Here is a 23,579-nt window from a genome sequence, read left to right as displayed (position 1 = left end):
GCAGGAAACCAAAGGTTCAGGCACACAAGAACTTGGACATTTCCAGAGAGGCGGGACCGGCAGAGGAAGACTGAGCTTCAGGGAGGCTCACTATTTATTTATTTATTTAAGTCATTGAGACAGAGTCTTACTTACTCTGTCACCCTGGGTAGCATGCCGTGACATTGTCACCATAGCTCACAGCAATCTCAAACTCTTAGGCTCAAGTGATCCTCTTGCCTCAGCCTCCCAAGTAGCTGGGACTACAGCTCCCCCCAACACTCAGCTAGTTTTTCCATTTTTAGTAGAGATAGGGTCTCACTCTTGCTAAGGCTGTTCTCAAACTCCTGAGCTCAAGCAACCATTCTGCCTCGACCTCCCAGAGTGCTGGGATTACAGGTGGGCTGGGAGGCTGGGGATCACGGTCGGCTGGGAGGCTCACTGTTGATTTATGTAAGTTGTAGTACAACCACCAAAGTCAAGAGAATGTCTGTCTTTTCCAAACCAGAAAAAAATGTAGATGGTAGAACTCTCCCTATTTTATGTATTCTTTTTCTCTCCCTTTCTTTTTCTGAAATCTTCAGTGTCTGCTACTTCTGTCTGCAAATGAGGGCTGGCGGGGGAGAAATAGGTGAACCAGGCTCAGACAAGGCAGCATGAATGTTAGTTGTTTTCCGGACAAGAGCGTGTGTCATGCTGTTGTTCTGCTCTTCTACAGCAGCCTCCAGGTACGGGAAAGGCACTTACACGTACATAGCCATGTTTAATCCCCACAGCAGCCTGCAGGATGGGTGTTAAACATTCTAATTTCCTCCAGTCATGAACTTGAGGCCCAGAAAGGTTGAGTGATAGTCCCACAATCCTTTGTTAAGTAGAGGAACTGAACAACAAAGCTTGTGCTCTTGATCACTGACACAGCTCTATCTTTTAGGCATCCCTGAGACTCAGTGTGACTAGCCACAAATCAAGCTAAGAGCTAATAAAGACTAGTTCTCATTTACTGACCTCTCTCATGCTAAATGTTTATTTCTTCACGTGAATTATTTCGTGGATGCCTCACAGAACTTTACTGATGATTTAATGAATTACTAATCATTTTACAAATGAAGAAAGGGAAGCCCAGAGAGCGTGAGGGACCTGGCCAAAGTCGCCCAGCTCATAAGCTGAAGGGCCAAGATTCAGACCCACCTGTAAAGCCTGCTCGAACACACTGCGCCTAGTTTAAAACATCGTTGACCCCCTCCCAGTACTTGATGTGTTCTGAAAAGCCCCCTGTGACTTATCTGGGTAGCAGGCTGTTCCAGTTCTGTTTACAAATCATTGTCACAGAGTGTGTAGGACTCAAAAGTACATAACCAACGCATAGGTTCTTATTTGTTTATGATCTCGCACCTCGTACAACTTTCGAAGCCTATTTATCTCGTCCTTATGGTTTATTCATTTGCAGAAAGCTGATTTTGTCAAAGTCATGTGTTGAAATACTCCTTTTGCCAGCTTAAGTCTGGCTTGCTAATGAGAATAGCGCCATCTCTTGGCAACTCTTTTGAATTACACCCAAAGGCCCTTGGGGAGGAGGTTGCTGAAGCCTTTAGCAAGAGAGACAGTCACTGCTGCAAAGTTTTGTTTTGGTTTTGTCTGTTTGTTGTCCGTCTCACTTTGTCACTCTCGGTACAGTGCTGGTGGTGTCATGGCTAACGGCAACCTCAAACACTTGGGCTCAAGTGATTCTCTTGCTTCAGCCTCCCAAGTAGTTGGGACTACAGGCTCCGGTCACAATGCCCAGATATTTTTTTTTAGAGCTGCGGTCTCGCTCTGGCTCAGGCTGGTCTCCAACTGGTGAGCTCAGGCAATCCACCTGCCTCGGCCTCCCAAGTGCTGGAATTACAGGCGTAAGCCACCGCGCCTGGCTTGCAAGGCAGGTTTTAATAAGGGGAAGAGAAAAAAGACCACGAGGTCATGGGGCACAGGAAGGGTGTAAGCGGGTGTCAGGGGGAGACTGTAGGGCCTCAGCTTTAGCTGTTTTGCTGTGACTCCCAGGGGGATGTGGTCTGACATTTTCCTAAATTTGACATCAGGAAAAAGTGAACCAGCGGTGCAACCTGGAACTGCAGTCATTCCCAGGTGATGGGTGTGGAGACTTGCCATCGCCTTGAAAAGTCAGAGAAAGAAAGTAGGAAATGGAAGAGAGATGAACCTGCCAGGTTCAAAGGGCTCAAACACGGCCAGGCACTGTCACCGTTGCTTCCTCCCCACACACTGCTGTGCCCATGGGGCAGAAGGGGAGATAGGTGGGGAGGGGCGCAGGGACATTCCCACATTTCTGGAGCTGGTGAGCCCAGAGACTGAACTTCCAAGCCATCTGTTGAGCCCACAGGCAGGCCTCTGCCCTCTGCACTCCCATAGGCTAAAGCCTGTAGAAGTGGGAAGTAGGATAAGACACACAGGAAACACTACAGAGGGCCTGGGGAAAGGCTTCACATTACATCTGAATAAAAACTGCTTTAACCAGAGCTTGGATTAGCCATGTCTTCCCCTGGAAAGGCCTTTAGAAAGACATTCCAGAAAAGGTTGTCCAGAATGCACTTGCAGAACATCACAGGGGAATTGCCTTCCAGCTGTGTCGAGTGCAGCCCCCGGGATTGTTGTTGCGTGTGCCCTGACACTTTTTTTTTGACATGCATGATTTGAAAAAAGAAATCTTTGGGTACTGCTCTCTGGGAACTGGGAAGGCCATCTTGCAGCTCTGCTGATCTGCGCAATCTGGCTTTTCTGACTTAACCTTGACCTGGAGATAGCGATGGTGTCCATAGCCAGACTAGTTCCTTGGTAAGGCAGGGGGTGAATTCCTGTTGGGGGAGCCCTCACACACACCCGGTCACCTGCTCTGCACTCAGGTGTGCCCTGTGAGTGCCTCCTCTACCTGCCCATGTAGGAATCTGTGCCCAGAACCTACTGTAGGGTCAGACATGGAGAGGGGCAGGGAACAGGTCATGAGTCCATTCTCAGGGTGTCCTGAAGGCCATTCCTGGAGCACGAAGCCCCTCCGACTTTGCAAGCACTGGGGGCAGGTGGTATGAATGGGTGTGTGGGAAAGGAATGTTCAGTGAATGGGGACACCTCACTCCTGATTCTGTGGGCGAGGTTGTTAGGGAAAGAGCAGCCTTGATTGTAAAGGAGGGCTCTGGTGGCCAGAGAGAGAGCCTCCTGGGAAATGGCTGGTGCTAAAGCATGGGTCAATCTGGACTCAGGGGCCTTGGGAACTGCTCTACAGAACTGGGAGAGGAAGGGCTCAAGGTTGAGCCTGGTTCCAGGTGTCTGAGTCGGGACAGATGGCAACAGTAACCAGTGTGTGTGCCACTGTCGCTTGGCAGCAGCAGGCCAGCTGATCAGATACAGGCTACAGTTAGACGGTCTCCCAGTCTCAGGGCTTGGGGTGAAAGCCTTTGGAAGTTCCAGCTGGCTGGTCCCCCTGAATCTCTGAGGATCTGGTCACCCTGCTGGAGGGACTCAACATCTGCTCTCCCTCAGGATGATACTCAGAGCTTATGTCAAGGTAGCTGCTCTCCACTGCCTGGAGTTCTGCTTGCCCCTCCAATCCTCTTTCTGGCAGGAACTGAGCACGTGAGATGATGTAGGGTTGGGTCCAGAGGGAGCAGGCATTCACAAGTGGCCAGCATCCAATGTACTTACAAAACCAGGACATCTATGTGCAAGGAGAAGGCCCCAGGGTCAGAGCGGGAGCCCAGCCCAAGGGCAATGTGGGCAAGCCTGCCGGGTGGGAGGAGCACTGTGCTCTTCCTGTAATGTGCGGGCAGCAAGGACAGTCAGGAAGTCTGTGCTGTTCTCCATGTGCAGGCAGGTGGGGATGTAGCCGGACTGGTTCTAAGGACATGGTCATTCACTAGAGATCCCCACTCTCTGTCTGAGATGCTCTAATGGGGAAAGACCCTAGTGCTGAGATTACTTGGGAGCTAATGGGACGGGGCTACTTTTTTTTTTTTTTTGTACAGACAGAGTCTCACTGTACCGCCCTTGGGTAGAGTGCCGTGGCGTCACACGGCTCACAGCAACCTCTAACTCTTGGGCTTACGCGATTCTCTTGCCTCAGCCTCCCGAGCAGCTGGGACTACAGGCGCCCGCCGCAACGCCCGGCTATTTTTTTTTTTGTTGTTCTTGTTGTTGCAGTTTGGCTGGGGCTGGGTTTGAACCCGCCACCCTCGGCATATGGGGCCGGCGCCCTACTCACTGAGCCACAGGCGCCGCCTATGGGGCGGGGCTACTTTTGTGAGCTTTTAATATCAGAGGGGCAGAGCAAGGGCTGTAGGGGATTGAATGAAAGGCCAGGAGAGAAGTTCATGTATGGGAGAGGCCCGATGGTAAAGCAAAATATACATCCGAAAGTACTCTCTAAAGAAAGAAAATTCCTGGCCCAAAGCCAAAACTCACCATCAGGGTAGCTTCTGGAGAGTTTTGTGTCTATTCAAACTAGCTGTATAAAAAGGATGCATCTGTCAGGAGTGCTGAGAAAAATCAAGATACAGAGATTGACATCTGCTCTTGTTGTTGAACTTAATAGCACATCAAAGATGAGTAACAATTCTCTGCTTTAAGGATAGGTGCTGTGGCTCACTCCTGTAATCCTAGTACTCTGGGAGGCCAAGGTGGGTGGGTTGCTTGAGCTCAGGAGTTCTAGACTAGCCTGAGCCAGAGTGAGAGCTCATCTGTAAAAACTACTGGGTGCTGTGGCAGGCCCCTGTAGTCCCAGCTACTTGGGAGGCTGAGGCAAGAGAGTCACTTGAGCCCAAGAGTTTGAGGTTGCTGTGAACTGTGACACTATGGCACTCTACCAAGGGCGACAGAGTGAGACTGTCTCAAAAAAAAAAAAATTTTCTGCTCTATACATGCCCTATTTATTATTCTCTATAATGGTAGTACCTTCAAAGATAGAGACCTGGCTGGAACCTTCTGTGTCCTCCTGCTGCTCTTACTCCTGAGCAGGAGAGGATTGCTGTCCACTTGCTCTGGACAAGAGCTTAACAGTATAACGTATCTCCTTCTGAGGCAAGGGAGGGGAAAGGAGGGTGAGGAAGGGTGAAGGGAGGGTGTTTGGTGGGTCCACATCTAGGGTGCATCTTAGAAGGGTGCAGGTGAAGTTTACTAAGGGTAGAGTATAAGGGTTTGAACCCAATAATTAAGAAAATGCCATGAAGGCTATGTTAACCAGTTCGGTGAAAATATTTCAGACCGAATATGGAACCAGTACATTGTACCTCATGATTGCATTATTGTACGCAGCTGTGATTTAATAAAAAAAAAGTATCTCCTTCTATTCTTATCTAGAGTTGACATTAGAAACCTGCGATCTATTTTGTTTCTGAATATTCATTTAATTGTCTTGTTACCATCACAGGTTTTGGGTCACGAATCATGTGATGAATGCTCTCTTGTCTTCAAGTTGAGAAAAATACATGTGAGTACCCTGCCATGCATAATTAGGTAGGTCGAGGAGGACAAGAGGGCATTTTCTGTCCCTGCTTTGACCTCAGCTAGACCCTCATAAACTCTCTGAGAGTGTATGAATGATGCCCTGGACACTACTTTGAGGCATGAACCCCAGGGGGTAGAGCGGGTTGTGTGTCTGTGTATCGCCACCTTCAGGCTGCTTTACTCATGGTGGAACATGAAAGGGAGGCTAAAGGGAGCTGGCATGTAGAGATCACACGGCGAGAGTGCAGAAGCAAGAGAGAAAGAGGAGGGAGGTGCCAAGCCCCACCTCCAACACTGGGGATAAAATTTCAATGTGAGATTTGGAGGAGACAAATATCAAAAACATCACATAGAGTATATTTTTTCATCTCTTAACTTTCAGGTCCTTATAGATGAAATGAATCTCTCGTAGGGAGTGCATAGTTGGGTTTTTTGTCCTTTAGTCAATGCAGCTACTCTGTTTTCTGATTGGAGTATTTAAACCATTTATGTTTAAGGCAATTATTGATATATAAGGCTTTGCTACTTCCATTTTGGTAATTGTGTTCTGGTTGATCTATAGATCTTTTGTTCCTTTCTTTCACTCTTGTGGTCTTCCTTTGTGACTAAGTGATTTTCTCTAACAGTATGCTCTTATTTCTTTCTTTTTATCTTTTGTATATCCACTGTACATTTTAGGTTAATGGCTACCATGACTCTCACAAAAAAAAAAAATCTTGTAGTTATAATAGGCTATTTATTTATTTTTTGACTACTTTGTCACCCTCGGTAGAGTACTATGGCGTCATAACTCAAAGCAACCTCAAACTCCTGGGCTCAAGTGATCTTCCTGCCTCAGCCTCCCTAGTAGTTTTGTTTTGAGACAGAGTCTCAAGCTGTCACTCTGGGTAGAGTGCCATGGTGTCACAGCTCACAGCAACCTCAAACTCTTGGGCTTAAGAGATTCTCTTGCCTCAGCCTCCCAACTAGCTGGGACTACAGGCAGCTGCCACAACCCCCGGCTACATTTTGGTTGTAGTTGTCATTGTTGTTTGGCAGGCCCAGGCTGGGGTTGAATCCGCCATCTCTAGTGTATGGGGCTGGTGCCCTAGCCCTGAGCCACAGGCACCAAGCCCCTAGTAATTTAGACTACAGGAACCTGCCACAATGCCTGGCTAGTGTTTTCGTGTGTTTTGTTTTGTTTTTTGAGAGAGAGTCTCACTTTGTGGGCAGCGCCTGTGGCTCAAAGGAGTAGGGTGCCGACCCCATATGTTGGAGGTGGTGGGTTCAAACCCAGCCCCGGCCAGAAACTGCAGAAAAAAAAAAAAAAGAGAGAGAGAGAGAGAGTCTCACTTTGTTGCCCTCAGTTGAGTGCTAAGGCGTCATAATTTACAACAAACTCAGACTCTTGAGCTCAAGTGATTCTCTTGCCTCAGCTTCCCAAGTAGCTGGTACTATAGGCACCTGCCACAATGCCTGGCTAGTTTTTCTATTTTTTGGTAGAGATAGGGTCTTGCTCTTGTTCAGGCTGGTCTCGAACTCTGGGGCCCTATTAATGGCCTTAAGCAATCCACCCTCCTCGGCCTCCCAGAGTGCTAGGATTAGGCCACTGTACCCAGCTATAACAAGCTATTTTAAGCTGATAACAACTACCTTTGATTGCATAAAAAACTCTACACTTTTACTTCATTCCTCCACATTTTACATTTTTGTCTCTTAACTTTTATACTAAAAACATGAGTGATTTACATACCACCATCGCAGTATTAGTGTATTCTGAATTTAACTGGATACTTACTTTTACCAGGAAGTTTTACAGTTTTTATGAGGTTTTTTTTCTTTGAGACAGAGTTCTGCCCTGTCACCCAGGTTAGAGTCACCATAGCATCATCATAACTCACTGCAACCTCAAACTCTTGAGCTCAAGTAATTCTCCTGTCTCAGCATCCTAAGTAGCTGGGACTACAGGTGTCTACTACTACATCTGCCTAAATTTTTCTATTTTTTTTTTGTAGAGATAGGGTCTCGCTGTTGTTTGGGCTGGTCCTGAACTTCTGGCCTAAAGCAATTCTCCCATCTTGGCCTCCCAAAGTGCTAGGATTATGGGTGTGAGCCAGCACACAATGTAGTTTCAGATGTTTTTTGTGTTATAAATTAACATTCTTTTCTTTCAGCTTGAAGAATTCCTTTTAGCATTTAGTGGTATAAGACAAGGTTGGTGGTGATAAACTTGGCTTTTGTTTGGGAAAGTCTTTATCTCTCCTTTATTTATGAAGGACAGCTTTGCTGGGTACAGTACAGTTGATCCATGAAAAAAATCAAGTTTGAACTGTGTGGGTCCACTTATATATAAATTCTTTTGAAACAAAAATAGATCAAAAATACTGTTATCACTGGATGCAAAACTCACATTTATGGAGGGCAAATTTTCCGGTATGTAGGTTCTGCAAGGCCCACAGCAGGACTTCAGTATGCATGGATTTGGCTGTACATGGGGGTCCTGGAACCAATCCCCTACACAATCTTAGAGATTACTGCATTCTTTGTTGGCAGCAAATTCTCCTTTATCACTTCTGGGCAGAACATCTGGTGTGATCCAAGGGGGGGCTTGCTGCAGGAGTCCTTTGGAAGGCTGGCCAGGTGGGTGGGTCAGCAGGTGAGCCTGGTGTCTATGTCCATGGAGTTGGGACTTAAGCTTGGATCCACTGGGGTAGACCTATTTATTGGCTCTTCAGGGATAGGCCTGGATCCTGGGTTCAAAAGGACTGGCCTGGATCTTGCATCTGTGGGGGTTGGCTTGAAGCCTGTGTCCACAGGGGCCGAATGGCTTTGGGGTAGGCCTTGAGCCTGAATCTACAGGGGATGGCTAGGTGCTGGGATGGGTATGATGCCTGAGTCTACTGGGATGGGCTTGGAGCCTTAGTCTGTGGGGAATGGCCTCGTGTTGGAGCAAGTTCAGTGCTTGGGACTACCAGTATGAGCCTATAGTCTGAGTCCACAGAAGCTGGCCTGGAACCTGGGTCTGCGGTTGTGATCTTGGAACCTCAGTCCATGGGGTGGATCTAGCTTGGTCCCAGGGTATACTGGGATGGCCTGAACCTTGGGTTGGCTGGAGTACAGCCAGGTCCTCTGTAACCTAGGGCCCTATTAATGGCCTTGACCCTGGTCTTTAAGGGCTGGTTCTATAGCCCAGGATTTTCACTGCTGGCTTGGTGCCTGGAGCCATTGTGGCTGGTCTAAAGCTTGGGGCCATGGAGCAAGCCTGGAGCATGTCTCACCTGATGCCTGCTTGAAAGTGAGTAGCAGGTGCTACATAAAGAGCTAGGTCTGCAAGGGCTGGCCTGGGTTCTGAGACCTCAGCGAATGGCTTTGAACTTGGGTATACAAGTCCTGGCAAGTCCTGGAGCCAGGGTTCATGAGGTCTGATTCAGTGTTGAGGTCTACTGGGACAAGTCTAGGTCCTGGGTCTGCTGGAGTGTTGTACCACAGGAGCTGGTCTGCAGGGTGGTGCTGTGGAGACTGACCCTGAAACTGAATAGGCCTGAACTCTGTGTTCACAGATGCCCAGGTGTTTGAGACCAGGGGTGATAACTTGGCACTGGGACAGGCCTGAAGCCTAGAATCACAGGGCCTGGCTTGAGTAAGCAATGAAATCCAACCACTGGATAAGTTTGGATCTTGTTATCTGCAGTGGCTGGGCCTGAAGGCTAGGTCTGGGAGTGGAGGCTGATGATTAGGGGTGGGGGAACCAGACTAATGATGGGGAGGGCCTAAAGCCTAGACCCATGGGAACCAGCTTGGTGCTGGGGTGGTCCACAGCCCAGTGTTGCTGGTGCCAGCCTGGTCCTAAGTTGGTCCTGGAGCCTGATTCTGTGAGATCAGGTCTGACACTCAGGTGGGCCTAAAGCCTATGGCTGCAGGAGCCTGCTTGGCACTAGGGCCAGTATGGGGTCTGGGGTCTCTGAGGTTGGCCTGGTGCTAGCCTGGTGTGTAGGAGACACCTGAAAAGAAAGACCTTGGTAATAAGGGAATGGTCTCTCGTTAAAAAGCATGAGAGCACAATAGCACATCATTGCGTGGCAGTCTCCACACCTGTGGTGTAAATGGCCATGAGACTTCTTTAAATAGCCATGGGAGAAGTTAGTTGGGGCTCCTGTTCCTACTAATACTGACTGCTGCACCATTGAGGCACTCCGGCACCTCTGACCTGACTGAGACAACTGGTTTCTCCTGATGGGGAGCCTTACCTGACTGAGATAACGGGCTCCCCTGCACTTATGGTGAGACATACCTCGAGCAAGCTTGTACAGCGGTTCGCATCCTGGCAGTTTCATGGGCCAGGGCTGGTGACCTAGTGTCCCAGCTCCCTCGTGGTGCTGGTGCGGGGCTAAGTGAGTCAACTGGGAAATCCCAGAGCCTGCAGAATCTTACCTGACAATGGGAAGGCTTAAAGGCTCATTGTGTAGGTACTGGCTGGAAGTGTAACCCTGCAGGGCTGGCCTGGTGCTGGGAAGACCTGGAGCCTGTACTTGCATGTTTCAGCCTGATGACTACAACTGAAGGTACACTATGGCCTGGTTCAGTGGTGGGCTTGGAGTCTTAGACCATCAGAGTCTACCTGATGCTGCCTTCCCCTAGGCAGGCCTCATCTGGCTCTGGCCTCAGAACTCTTAACTATGACCCTCCAGTGCCTCTTGTGTTTAGCCACCATGCCATATAGACAAATAGTGGATCCAGGATGTGAACCTGGACATTCTGCCGCCAGAATCATACACAGGTAATCATTATGCTCTGTTGTCATCTGTATCTCAAATCTAGGCTATTCTGCTTCTAGAAGTAGCTAATTACCTTCCATATCTTCCTCTGGCAGGACTTATTTTTAGTGGTTGCCTTTTTTTTAATTAAATCATAGCTGTGTACATTGATATAATCATGGGGCATCATTCACTAGCTTCACAGACCGTTTACCAAGTTTCACATATACCCTTGTAAGATGCACCGCTGGTGTAATCCAACCAATCCCCTTCCCTCTACCCCTCCCCCTCCCTCCCCTCCCTTTCCCCCTTCCCCCTATTCTTAGGTTGTAACTGGGTTATAGCTTTCACGTGAAAACCCTAAATTAGTTTTATAGTAGGGCTGAGTACATTGGGTACTTTTTCTTCCATTCTTGAGATACTTTACTAAGAAGAATATGTTCCAGCTCCATCCATGTAAACATGAAAGAGGTAAAGTCTCCATCTTTTTTTAAGGCTGCATAATATTCCATGGTGTACATATACCACAATTTATTAATCCATTCGTGGATTGATGGGCACTTGGGCTTCTTCCATGACTTAGCAATTATGAATTGGGCTGCAATAAACATTCTGATACAAATATCTTTGTTATGATGTGATTTTTGGTCTTCTGGGTATATGCCCAGTAGAGGGATTACAGGATTGAATGGCAGATCTATTTTTAGATCACTAAGTGTTCTCCATATCTCTTTCCAAAAGGAATGTATTAATTTGCATTCTGACCAGCAGTGCAAAAGTGTTCCCTTTTCTCCACATCTGCGCCAACATCTCTGGTCTTGGGATTTTGTGATATAGGCTAGTCTCACTGGAGTTAGATGGTATCTCAAAGTAGTTTTGATTTGCATTTCTCTGATGATTAAAGATGATGAGCATTTTTTCATATGTCTGAAGGCCGTGCGCCTGTCTTCTTCAGAGAAGTTTCTCTTCAAATCCCTTGCCCAGCCTGCGATGGGATCCCTTGTTCTATTCTTGCTAATGCGTTTGAGTTCTCTGTGGATTCTGGTTATTAAACCTGTATCGGAGACATAACCTGCAAATATCTTCTCCCATTCTGAGGCTGTTTGCTTGCTTTACTTACTGTGTTCCTGGCTGTGCAGAAGCTTTTTAGTTTGATCAAGTCCCAGTAGTGTATTTTTGAAGCTGCTTCAATTGCCCAGGGGGTCCTCCTAAAATACTCGCCCAGACCGATTTCTTCAAGGGTTTTCCCTGCACTCTCCTCTAGTATTTTTATAGTTTCATGACTTAAGTTTAAATCTTTGATCCAGTGAGAGTCTATCTTAGTTAATGGTGAAAGGTGTGGGTCCACTTTCAGTCTTCTACAGGTTGCCAGCCAGTTCACCCAGCACCATTGGTTAAATAGGGAATCTTTTCCCCACTGAATGTTTTTAATTGGCTTGTCAAAGATTAAATAACGGTAAGTAGCTGGATTCATCTCTTGGTTCTCTATTCTGTTCCAGACATCTACTTCTCTGTTTTTGTGCCAATACCATGCTGTTTTGATCACTATCGATTTTGTAGTATAGTCTGAGGTCTGGTAGCATAATTCCTCCTGCTTTGTTTTTATTTCTGAATAATGTCTTGGCTATTCGAGGTTTTTTCTGATTCCGTATAAAATGAAGTATTGTTTTTTCAAGATCTTTAAAGTATGACAGTGGAGCTTTAATAGGGATTGCATTGAAATTATATATTGCTTTGGGTACTATAGACATTTTAACAATGTTGATTCTTCCCAGCCATGAGCATGGTATGTTTTTCCATTTGTTAATATTTTCAGCTATTTCTTTTCTTAGAGTTTCATAGTTCTCTTTAAAGAGATCTTTCACGTCCTTTGTTAGATAAATTCCCAAATATTTCATCTTCTTTGGCACTACTGTGAATGGGATAGAGTCCTTAACTGTTTTTTCAACTTGACTATTGTTGGTATACATAAAGGCTACTGATTTATGAATGTTGATTTTGTAACCTGAGACGCTGCTGTATTCCTTGATCACTTCTAAGAGTTTTGTAGTAGAGTCCCTAGTGTTTTCCAGATATACTATCATATCATCTGTGAAGAGCGAAAGTTTGATCTCTTCTGACCCTATATGGATACCCTTGATTGCCTTTTCTTCCCTAATTGTGGTGGCTAAAACTTCCATTACAATCTTAAAAAGCAATGGAGACAATGGGCAGTCTTGTCTGGCTGATCTGAGTGGAAATGATTCCAATTTAACTCCATTCAATATGATATTGGCTGTGGGTTTGCTGTAGATGGTCTCTATCAGTTTAAGAAATGTCCCTTCTATACCGATTTTCTTAAGTGTTCTGATCATGGAGGGATGCTGGATATTATCAAAAGCTTTTTCTGCATCGATTGAGAGAATCATATGGTCTTTGTTTTTTAATTTGTTTATGTGATGGATTACATTTATAGATTTACATATATTGAACCAGCCTTGAGACCCTGGGATAAAACCGACTTGGTCATGATGTATAATTTGTTTGATGTGTTGCTGGATTCTGTTTGTTAGGACCTTGTTGAATATTTTTGCATCTATATTCATTAGTGATATTGGTCTATAATTTTCTTTTCTTGTTGGGTCTTTTCCTGGTTTGGGGATCAGGGTGATGTTTGCTTCATAGTACGTGTTAGGTAGTCTTCCTTCTTTTTCTACCTTTTGGAACAGGTTGAGTAATATAGGTACTAATTCCTCTTTAAAAGTTTGGTAGAATTCTGACGTGAAACCATCTGGTACCGGGCTTTTCTTTTTAGGGAGGTTTTGTATGGTTGATGCTATTTCCGAACTTGATATGGGCCTGTTCAACATTTCCACTTGATTCTGGCTAAGTCTTGGAAGGTGACGTGCTTCCAAGTATCGGTCAATTTCCTTCAGATTTTCATATTTCTGAGAATACAGTTTCTTGTAATATTCATTAAGGATTTTTTCGATTTCTGAGGAGTCTGTTGTTATTTTGTCGTTGTTGTTTCTGATTGATAAGATTAGAGATTTTACTCTTTTTTTCCTGATTAGGTTGGCCAAAGGTTTATCTATTTTATTGACCTTTTCGAAAAACCAGCTTTTTGATTTATTGATCTGTTGTATTATTCTTTTGTTTTCAATTTCATTTAATTCTGCTCTAATTTTGGTTATTTCTTTTCTTCTACTGGGTTTGGTGTTGGAATGTTCTTCCATTTCCAGTTGCTTGAGATGTCCCATTAAGTTGTTAACTTCCTTTCTTTCCGTTCTCTTGAGGAAGGCTTGCAGTGCTATAAATTTCCCTCTTAGAACTGCCTTTGCGGTGTCCCAGAGGTTCTGATAGTTCGTGTCTTCATTGTTGTTTTGTTCCAAAAAGTTGGCGATTTCTTTCTTAATCTCATCTCTGACCCAGCTATCATTCAGCACAAGGTTATTTAACTTCCATGTTTTTGTATGAGTATGCAGATTCCTGTTGTTACTCAGCTCAAGTTTTATTCCATGGTGGTCTGAGGTTATACTTGTGACCTAAGATGTGGTCGATTTTGGAGTAAGTTCCATGGGCTGATGAGAAGTTTTGTTGGGATGAAATGTTCTGTAGATGTCTGCTAAATGCAAATGTTGGATGGTTAGGTTTAAATCTAAGATTTCTTTGCTCAGCTTCTTGTTGGAGGATCGATCCAAAGGAGTGTTGAAATCTCCGACTATTACGGAGCTGGAGGAAATCAAGTTGCTCATGTCTGTTAGAGTTTCTCTTATAAATTGCGGTGCATTCTGGTTGGGTGCATAGATATTAATAATTGAGATCTCATCATATTGAGTATTACCCTTAACAAATATGAAGTGACCATTCTTGTCCTTCCTTACTTTTGTTGGTTTAAAGCCTATTGTATCTGCAACTAGAATAGCAACACCTGCTTTTTTTTTCTGATTACCATTTGCCTGAAATATGGATGACCATCCTTTCACCCTGAGTCTGTATTTGTCTTTTAAGTTAAGATGTGACTCTTGTATGCAACAAATATCTGGCCTGAGTTTTTGTATACAGTCAGCTAACCTATGCCTCTTTAGAGGACAGTTTAAGCCGTTCACATTAATGGAGAATATTGATAAGTCTGGTGAAGTTTTGGGTATTGAGTTTTTCAAAAGTCCAGTGGGCATTTTTAATCCTTTCGCCAGTGTGGAAATTGGAGTTTGATCCGAAGTTTCTGAGTGAGTTTACTTTTGTGGTATAGAATTGGGTTGGTCATTATGGAGGATAGGTCTGAGAATATCCTGAAGAGCTTGTATGGTTATGGCAAATTTCTTCAACATATGAATGTCATTAAAGTATTTAATTTCTTCATCATAAATGAAACTCAGTTTAGCTGGATACAAGATCTGGGGTTGAAAGTTGTATTTGCTTTAGGAGATTAAAAGTCAGTGACCACCCTCTTCTGGCTTGAAAAGTTTCAGCAGAGAGATCTGCAGTCATTCTAATATTCTTGCCTTTGAAGGTAATGGTTTTCTTTCTCCTGGCAGCTTTGAGGATTTTTCTCCTTCATATTAACTTTAGTGAAGTTAATTATGATATGCCAGGGGGATGTCTTATTGGGGTTGAGTCATGCTGGGGTTCTGAAGCTGTCTGCTATCTGAATTTCGGAATCTCTAGGCATGTCTGGAAAATTCTCTTTCATAATTTCATGCAGAAGGGCCTCTGTGCCCAGCGAGGCCACTTCATCTGTTTCTGGAACTCCTATGATTCAGATATTCACCTTCTTCAAATTATCCCAGAGCTCTCAGAGAGAATGATCCATTTTTCTCTCCATTTCTCTTCCTCTTTGAGAGTTTGGGAGCGTTCAAAGGCTTTATTTTCAATGTCAGAAAATATTTCTTCTGCTTGCTCCATTGTGTTGCTGAGGGATTCTACTGTATTTTTCATATCTTTGAGGGCTGCAAATTCTTGCTTCAGTGTGTCTAAGTCTTTGGTGGTTTTGTCTTTAAATTCGTTAAATTCTTGAGACAACTTTTGAATTTCTCCTCAAATTCCTAATTCCACTTTGTTAATCTTGTCTGCAATCCAAATTCTGAATTTGATTTCTGAAATCTCAGCCAGTTGTTTATGAATAGGATCTTCAATTACATCTGCCATATCTTTCCTTGGGGGGGGGTTGATCTATTCTGGTTATTCATGTTACCAGGGTTTTTCTGCTGATTCTGCCCCATGGTTGTTTTGCTCCCTTTGATTTTTTCCCCTGGGGCTTTGTCGAGGGCCTGTACAGTGTTGTGGCCTGAGAAATTGGGGCCCTGTCTGGTGTGGTGGGGCTAAGTGGTTCTGTCTTGTTTTCAGCTGGTTTCTGTTCTACCCTAGTGAAACAGATACTCTGGATTGAAGTCTCAGCTGTGGAGAAATATTAGCAATTAAGTCACCCCACCCCCCACTGGTGAACAATTGGAAAAGAAAAATCAAACCTTCCTACCACCGTGCACCCAGGGCACCACCTGATTTGTCCTCAGGCGATTGCTTCAGTTCAAAAAGTCCAAATCAATTGTCTCAGTCTGCACCTGTCTCGGGTGAGAGAGTTTAAGAGGTCTCTGGGAACTGGATCACAGGGGTCTGGTGTCTACTCTGGTGTGGCTTGCTCCAGTGCTGCGTGGAGTCAGGAGGAGCCATCCAGCCAATAGATCAGTCTGGGAAGGTTGCTGCCTCCTTCCCCACCTTGCACCACTGTCACACCCAGTCACTGATAGCCCTGCAGTTGGCTGACCCAGTTGCCTGTAGTGAATCGGTACTCCAGGAGTTTGTACCTGCCTGAATCACAAGGAAGTCTGCCAGGCCGCTGCGCTCTGCCTCTCTCTAGCAGGAGGAGGTGAGGCCTGAAAACCTCGGGTGCTTGATGAAGGTTGGGGGGTTTTCACTCAGGTCCAGTCTCACCCCTGATTAATGTTACTGACAGAACAGAACAGAACAACTCTGCAGTTCCCCTGCAGAAGAGAAGCTGAATTGAGCTCCAAATCAGCTTGTCTTTGCTCTTGTATTGTCTATAGGCTGACGATCCCCTGAGGGCCAGGTGCGTCTTAGGTTTAGTAAAGTGGACCTCTGGGTCAGCCCCGCCCTGGGAGTTTCCCTGGTTTGCAAGTTGGAGTTGCCTCAGGCAAATCCTATACTCAGAGTCTCTGGTTGCCCAGGGAGACAGGGGGTGTGGCTTCAGAATATTCGGTAGTGAGCCGTATTGCTAGCAAAAGAGGGCTGCTGTTTTGTGGCTCAGGCAACTGCTGCTCCGGTGTAGCTTCCTTCCGGCTAACCGTCCTCTCTCCGCTCCCATACCCCAGAGTCTGCACCGACTGGCTGTAGCCCAGCACTGTCTACACCCCTCGAGCAATCGCCCAAGAGTCTGGACCCCTGTGGGACAGGCCTCCAGACCTTGGAGCGAGAGCAGAGGGGAGCGTGGGGAGCACTGGGAGCCTGGGGTTGCGGGCAGAGAACACACACAGCTTTACACAGTTTTATGCCTGGCCGTATTGTCACCAAAATACGGCTGTCATACTGTGCCTCAGGGAATTGCCACTCCGGTGCGGTCCCCTCTCCACTGACCGGGACTGGCCTCCAGACCTCAGTGTGAGTGAAGGGGAGCGCTGGGAGCTCAGAATTCCAGGTAGAGACTATATACAGTTTATACAGTTTTATGCCTGGCAAGAGGATGCTGTGGCACCCTAGTAGGGGAGGTAGGTCCAGTTTTTAGAGGGTCTCTCCCGTGGAGTGTAGTGGGAGGACCTTTGAACTCTGCCTGGTTGTTTGTGGGGCACTCTGAGCCATTCTCATGAGGGAGGGACTCCCATCCGCTTGGTGATGGATTTTGTACCTTTTGTTTGTATCCTTGTGGTTGCAGCTTGCCTCAGCGGGGTTGACGTGCGTTCTTCAACCTTCTCTCTTAGTGCAGCTCAAATCCACCAGGTTACTTGCTGAATTTTTGTCCTTTAACTCTCCTACTGGGTGGGAGCCTCTGTGGAAAGCTGGCTTCAGTCAGCCATCTTGTCTCCTTCTCCCCCTCCTTGTTTGTTTTTAAGATTAACTAATGTAGGCTGGGTGCAGTGGGTCATGCCTGTAATCCTAGCCCTCTGAGAGGCCAAGGAGGGTGGATTGCTTGATCTCAGGACTTTGAGACCAGCTTGAGCAAGAGCTGAACCCATCTCTACTAAAAATAGAAAAATTAGCCAGGCAATGTGGCATGCACCTGTAGTCCCAGCTACTCAGGAGGCTGAGGCAAAAGGATTGCTTAAGCACAAGAGTTTGCATTTGCTGTGAGCTATGATGATGCCACAGCACTCAACCCCAGGGCAATAGAATAAGACTCTACCTCATAAAAAATATTAATTAATGTAATCTGTTGTTTATCAATTCCATAGATAACACCAAATTGAAAACTGTACAGAGAATTGTGACAAGCTTCTGTAGTGATTATGCCTTGATTAATGAGTTGATCTACTTCAGTTGTGATCTTCTGGCTGCCAATGTGTCTCTGAAGGTTGCACAAAAAGTTCCTGTGGTTGTGGAAGAAGGTAAACCATCTCATGGATTGAAAGCAATCTAAGTAAGATTAGCATGAGTTTGGGGACAGTGTCTTATCCTAGGGGGCTTTAAGTTTTGCATTTCTTCTATTAATCCAGCTTTTCTGATGCAGAGTAGATGTGACATAGAATTTGAAGTCCTATCCCCCTGACTGTGCATGTTGTTTTGTTCTAATTTTTGTAATGATTTGTGTTTTCAAGAGTAAAAAGTCTTGGCCGGGTGCAGTGGCTCCTGCTTGTAGTCCTAGCCCTATGGGAGGCTGAGGCAAGTGGATTGCTTGAGCTCAGGAGTTTCAGACCAGCCTAGACAAGAGAGAGACCTGGTCTCTAAAACTAGCTGGGTTTTGTGGCAGATATCTGTCCCAGTCCCAGCTACTCAAGAGGCTGAGGCAAGAGAATTGCTTCAGCTTAAGAGTTGGAGGTTGCTGTGAGCTATGATGCCACGGCACTCTACCCCCAGCAATAGAGTGAGACTGTCTAAAAAAAAAGAGTAAAAATTGCCTGTCTGTTCCCCTTGTATTTAAACAGTACAGTTAAGAGCAACAATTATTGGACTCTATATAATCCTACAACTTCCTTTTTTCAAGTTAACAAAATACTTTCTGTATATACATTCATATATGTAGAATTGCTATCTCAAACAATGTGCATTTTAAACTTTAAAAACTAGCTTTATTGAAGTATAATTTACATACCATAAAGTTTTCCCATTTTAATAGTATAATTCGATAACTTCTTGGTAGATTTACAGAGTAATGTAAACATCACCACAGTCCAGATATTTGCCATTTTGATGGGTATTATCAAATTATCCTCTAGCTATATTTTACTACCTGTTACTCTCAGCAGCAGGCTGTAAAACTGCCTATTTGCCAGTATTGGCAAGGATGGGAATGTGATCATTGTGAGATCTTTGTTCATTTTAGAAGTGAAGATAATTTTATTTGGAATTTTCTTAAGTCTTAATGAAACTATAGCAACTTTTATTTTCTTAGAGCTATTTATGTATTAGGGACATTATAGCTATTTGTATGTTAGGAAAATTAAAATTATATTAGGAAAATTAGTATATAAGAGTTTCATAGTTATTTCCACAATACTGACTTTTGATTTTGTTGTATTGTGTATAATCTTTAATTTTCATATACTATAAATGTATCTATCTTTTCCCTGTGGCTTTTAGGTTCAGTAAGCATTCTTAGAGAGGCTTATTTCAGTTCATTCATAATCCACAAAAGTATTCACTTAGCTTTTCCTATAAAAGTTATTACTTATTTACATCTAAGCATTCAGTCTGCCTGGAATTGATTTAGGTGTGCATACTGACAGAATCCATATCTTGTTCCACTAATGGCTACCCAGTTGTCCATTACCGTTAATTGGGTACTCCACTTTTCCCCTACTGTGTTGAAATGTCACCTCTAGCATACATTTTCACCAGCATGTGAATCTGGATGCACAGCCTACTGTGTTCAATAGTATTTGCAAGGAAAAAGAAACAACTGGAAGACTGGGAATTTGACATGAAACATCAATTGGTGGAAAGTTTGTGTAGTCTGTGGTATAGCTGGGAGCTACTGTAGAGTCATGGAACAGAAAGAGGTCAGTTAATGCCACAGATCAGCCACTTGGATATTGACCCAAATGGTAGAAGATACATAGATGGGAGATTGGTGTTCATTCCTCTATGACAGTAAATGAGGAGGAAATAAACATGAGATTGGTATTGGCAGCTGGAAAGGCAACAATTGAGAAATGAATAATAATGATTATTCTATTTTTAAAGATCGAGAAAAGTGATTTACAACTCAATGGCTTCTTTTCTTTCCTCTCTTTTCTTTCTTTCTTTGAGACAGAGTCTCACTATGTTGCCCAGGGTAGATTGTCATGGAGTCACAGCTCACAGCAACCTCAAACTCTTGGGCTTAAGTGAGTCTCTTGCCTTAGCCTCCCAAGTAGGTGGGACTACAGGTGCTTGCCACAACACCCGGCTATTTTTTGTTGCAGCTGTTATTGTTGTTTAGCTGGCCATGGCTGGGTTCGAACCCACCACCCTCGGTGTATGTGGCTGGCGCCATAACCACTGTGCTATGGGCACTGAGCCTCAATGGCTTGTTTTCATCAGAAATCTTTGTACAAGAAATGCCACTCATATGGTGTGGTAGCTCATGCCTGTAATCCTAGCACTCTGGGAAGCTGAGGCAGGTGGCATGCCTGAGCTCACAGGTTGGAGACTAGCCTAAGCCAGTCTCTAAAGATAGCTGGGCATTGTGGCAGATGCCTGTAGTCCTACCCTGTTTCCCCGAAAATAAGACAGTGTCTTATTTTAAGGTGTGCTCCCAAAGATGCGCTATGTCTTGTTTTCAGGGGACGTCTTATCTTTCCTGTAAGTAGGTCTTACTTTCGGAGGATATCTTATTTTCGGGGAAACAGGGTAGCTACTTGGGCAAGATGAGCACAAGATTTTGAGGTTACTGTGAGCTATGATGCTATGGCATTCTACCAAGGATGGCGAGGTGAAACTTTGTCTCAAAAAAAAAAAAAAGAAGGAAGGAAGGAAAGAAAAGGGAAAAGAAATGCCGCTCAGGCTAGGCATGGTGGCTCATGCCTGTAATCCTAGCACGTGGCTGAGATGGGTGGATAACTTGAGCCTCAGGAGTTCCAGACCAGCCTGAGCAAGAGCAAAACCCCTTCTCTACTAAAAGTAGAAAAACTAGCCAAGCGTTGTGATGGGCCCCTGTAGGCCCAGCTACTCTGGAGGCTGAGGCAAGGAGATCACTTCAGCTCCAGAGTTTGAAGTTGCTGTGAGCTAGGACATCACAACACTTAACTCCAGGGTGACTGAGTGAGACTCTATCTTAAAAAAAAAGGGAAGGAAGGAAAGAAAGGAAGAAAAAAGAATGAAAGAAAAGAAAGAAAAGAAATGCCACTCATAAGAATTTATCGTACACAGATAAATCATGCAGATAGGGTGTTAGGATACAAGCTGAATGTTCACAAATATGTAAGTCAATACATTTGGCACACTAGGCACTGCCCCGCCCTCGCCTCCACTGCACCTCCGACGCCGGATGTGCGACTGGCCACCGCCACCAACCACCCACACACGGCTTTGCTGGCGATCTCTGAGCTGCTGGGCTGCAAGCAGTGCAGCGGGGACTGTGGCCCCGTGGCCCCGACGAGGATCTTGGAATTAGAATTCCTCAATCACTAGGACACGGACCGAGAAGATTCATCGCAGAGAAGGAGATTGTCCAAGCATGCTTTATTTGCAGATTCTTTTGCTGCTTTGGGTCCTTTGGATAACATTACGTTAGTGCTGGTTTTCCATCCACAATATTTATAAAGTTTTTAAAAAAACTCAACACTATTGGCGGCACCCATAGCTCAGTGGGTAGGACTTTGGCCACATATACTGAAGCTGGCAGGTTCGAATCCAGCCCGGCCTGTTAAACAGCAATGATAACTGTAACAACAACAACAACAACAAAAATAGGGCGGCACCTGTGGCTCAAAGGAGTAGGGCACCGGCCCCCGGAGGTGGCAGATTCAAACCCAGCCCTGGCCAGAAACTGCAAAATAAATAAATAAAAATAAAAAAGCTGGGCATTGTGGCAGGTGCCTGTAGTCTCAGCTACTTGGGAGGCTGAGGCAAGAGAATCACGTAAGCCCAAGAGTTGGAGGTTGTTGTGAGCTGCGATGCCACAGCACTCTACTGACGACAGGGCATGCGACCAAGGGCGACATAATGAGACTCTGTCTCAAAAAACAAAAACAAAAACAAAAACTCAACACTATTTACTGCAAATCGATGGGCCATTACCCCTACATTATCCACACTACATTGGAATAATGGCTGCAACATGACATCAATGCTCCTATTTAGTAAACTTGCATGTAAATGATTTCCTTACTGTTGGTGGGGACTCCAAGTGGCTCAATGGTTTAGAGAATGCCCCTCAAAAAGTACAGATTAGGAGAACTCAATAAAGTGTTAGCACACAGACCTTGGCTTATTACCAAAGAACACATTGAGGGACTTTTAAAAGCTGAAGAGCACAGCTGGTCCCTTGCAGAATTGGTACATTCAGTAGTTTTACTCGCTCTCTATCATTCTCTTGCCTCATTCACATTTGGCTATGGAATCAGTCCAGAAATTCATTGTGATGGTGGCCACACATTCAGACCTCCTTCTGTTAGTAACTACTGCATCTGTGACATTGCAATGGCAATCACAGGGTGGATGAGATGCAGGAAATGTTGGTGTAAGTGATTCCTTCTTTGAGGTTGAGGCCCTCATGCAAAAAAGGAGACAGTTACAGGAATCTGGTAGAGATGAAGAAGAGGCGAGTCAGGAAGAAATGGCTTCACCTTTTGAAATAGAACAGAGAATGTTTGTCTTCTCTTCAGATGATGAAGAAGTTACACAAGCAAGAGATGTAACTTGTCACTTTGGGGATACTAGTTACGGCTATAAAGATTTCTGCAGACATGGGATGCACGTTCCAACATTTCGTGTCCAGGATTATTGCTGGGAAGACCATCTGTATTCTTTGGCAAATTGCTTTTATCTGGATTTGGGACAGTTGATTGATGAAAAATTTCATATTTCTTGATTTTTTTTTTTTTTTTTTGCAGTTTTTAGCCAGGACTGGGTTTGAACCTGCCACCTCCGGCATATGGGGCCGGTGCCCAACCCCTTTGAGCCACAGGTGCTGCCCGAAAAATTTCATATTCTTATAATCTTACTTTGCTACAATGGCAATGCACAAAGATGTTGATACCTCAATGCTTAGATGGGCTATTTGGATCTATATTCACTGCATGTTTGGAATAAGATATCATGACTATAATTATGGTGAAATTAACCAGCTATTGGATCATACCTTTAAAGCTTATATCAAAACTGTTGTTTGCACTCCTGAAAAAGTTACCAAAAGAATGTATGATAGCTTCTGGAGGCAGTTCAAGCATTCTGAGACGGTTCATGTTAATCTGCTTCTTATAGAAGCTAGGATGCAAGCAGAATTCCTTTATGCTGTGAGAGCCATTACCCGCTATATGACCTGATGCCTTTCCTTCATTAAAGACCATTCTGGAATGATCAGCGCATATAGTCTGCAAGGGGAAGGCACTAAGCCCCAGAATCAATAGTAGATAAAAGAATTCAGAAATCCATTGTGCCATGATTCAGTTTCTGCAATGTTACTCTGGCAGGAGCAGCGAATGTTTGGCAGCTTCCAGTTTAGAGCTGTGAAGATGGGCTGCATTCACAGTATTTTCCTTTTTGACAGTACAAGATGCTGTGTAATTGTTTTAATACACCAAATAGTAGTTCTCCAAATCCTATTGCTTTTATGTTAAATAAGATAACAAGAATTGGAGCATGCAAATAATGGGACTTGGGTAATGACTTAAGCTTTATACATAAAGAATTTTAGAAGACCTTGGTGCTGCTGTTCCTGCTGGTGGAATGAATAGATGGCTGTTTTAGTTAAGCTATTAGTAATAAAAATGAACATTGCTACTATCTGAGCCTACATACATAATTTGTGTGGTTTCAAATTAAACATGCATATGTATTAATGTTTTTGCATCCAAAAAAAAAATCACAGCTCAGCAAAGACCATTTTGATGGTAACAGTTCATTTCTTTCATTATAGTTTCTTTAAAGTCAGAGTTATTGGATGATATTAAATTACAGTGGCATTCTTAATGATTTTTTTCAAAAAAGCAATCTTAAATGAAAGTGTATAAATTTTAAAAACTGGCTATCTTTTTATATGCTGTTTCACAAGATTCTGACACTGGAGGGAAGCTATCTTGTGCAGTATTT

General features: G+C 44.5%; 1 pseudogene; it reads left to right on the top strand.

Annotated features, from left to right (window-relative positions):
* Positions 1 to 7,936: 7,936 nt before the first annotated feature.
* On the top strand, positions 7,937 to 22,813 carry LOC128577071 (sestrin-1-like; annotated as a pseudogene).
* The last annotated feature ends 766 nt before the right edge of the window (positions 22,814 to 23,579 follow it).

This window comes from Nycticebus coucang, chromosome X, assembly GCF_027406575.1.
Source record: "Nycticebus coucang isolate mNycCou1 chromosome X, mNycCou1.pri, whole genome shotgun sequence".
Classification (NCBI taxonomy): Eukaryota; Metazoa; Chordata; class Mammalia; order Primates; family Lorisidae; genus Nycticebus; species Nycticebus coucang.
This window is presented reverse-complemented; position numbering and strand designations above follow the sequence as displayed.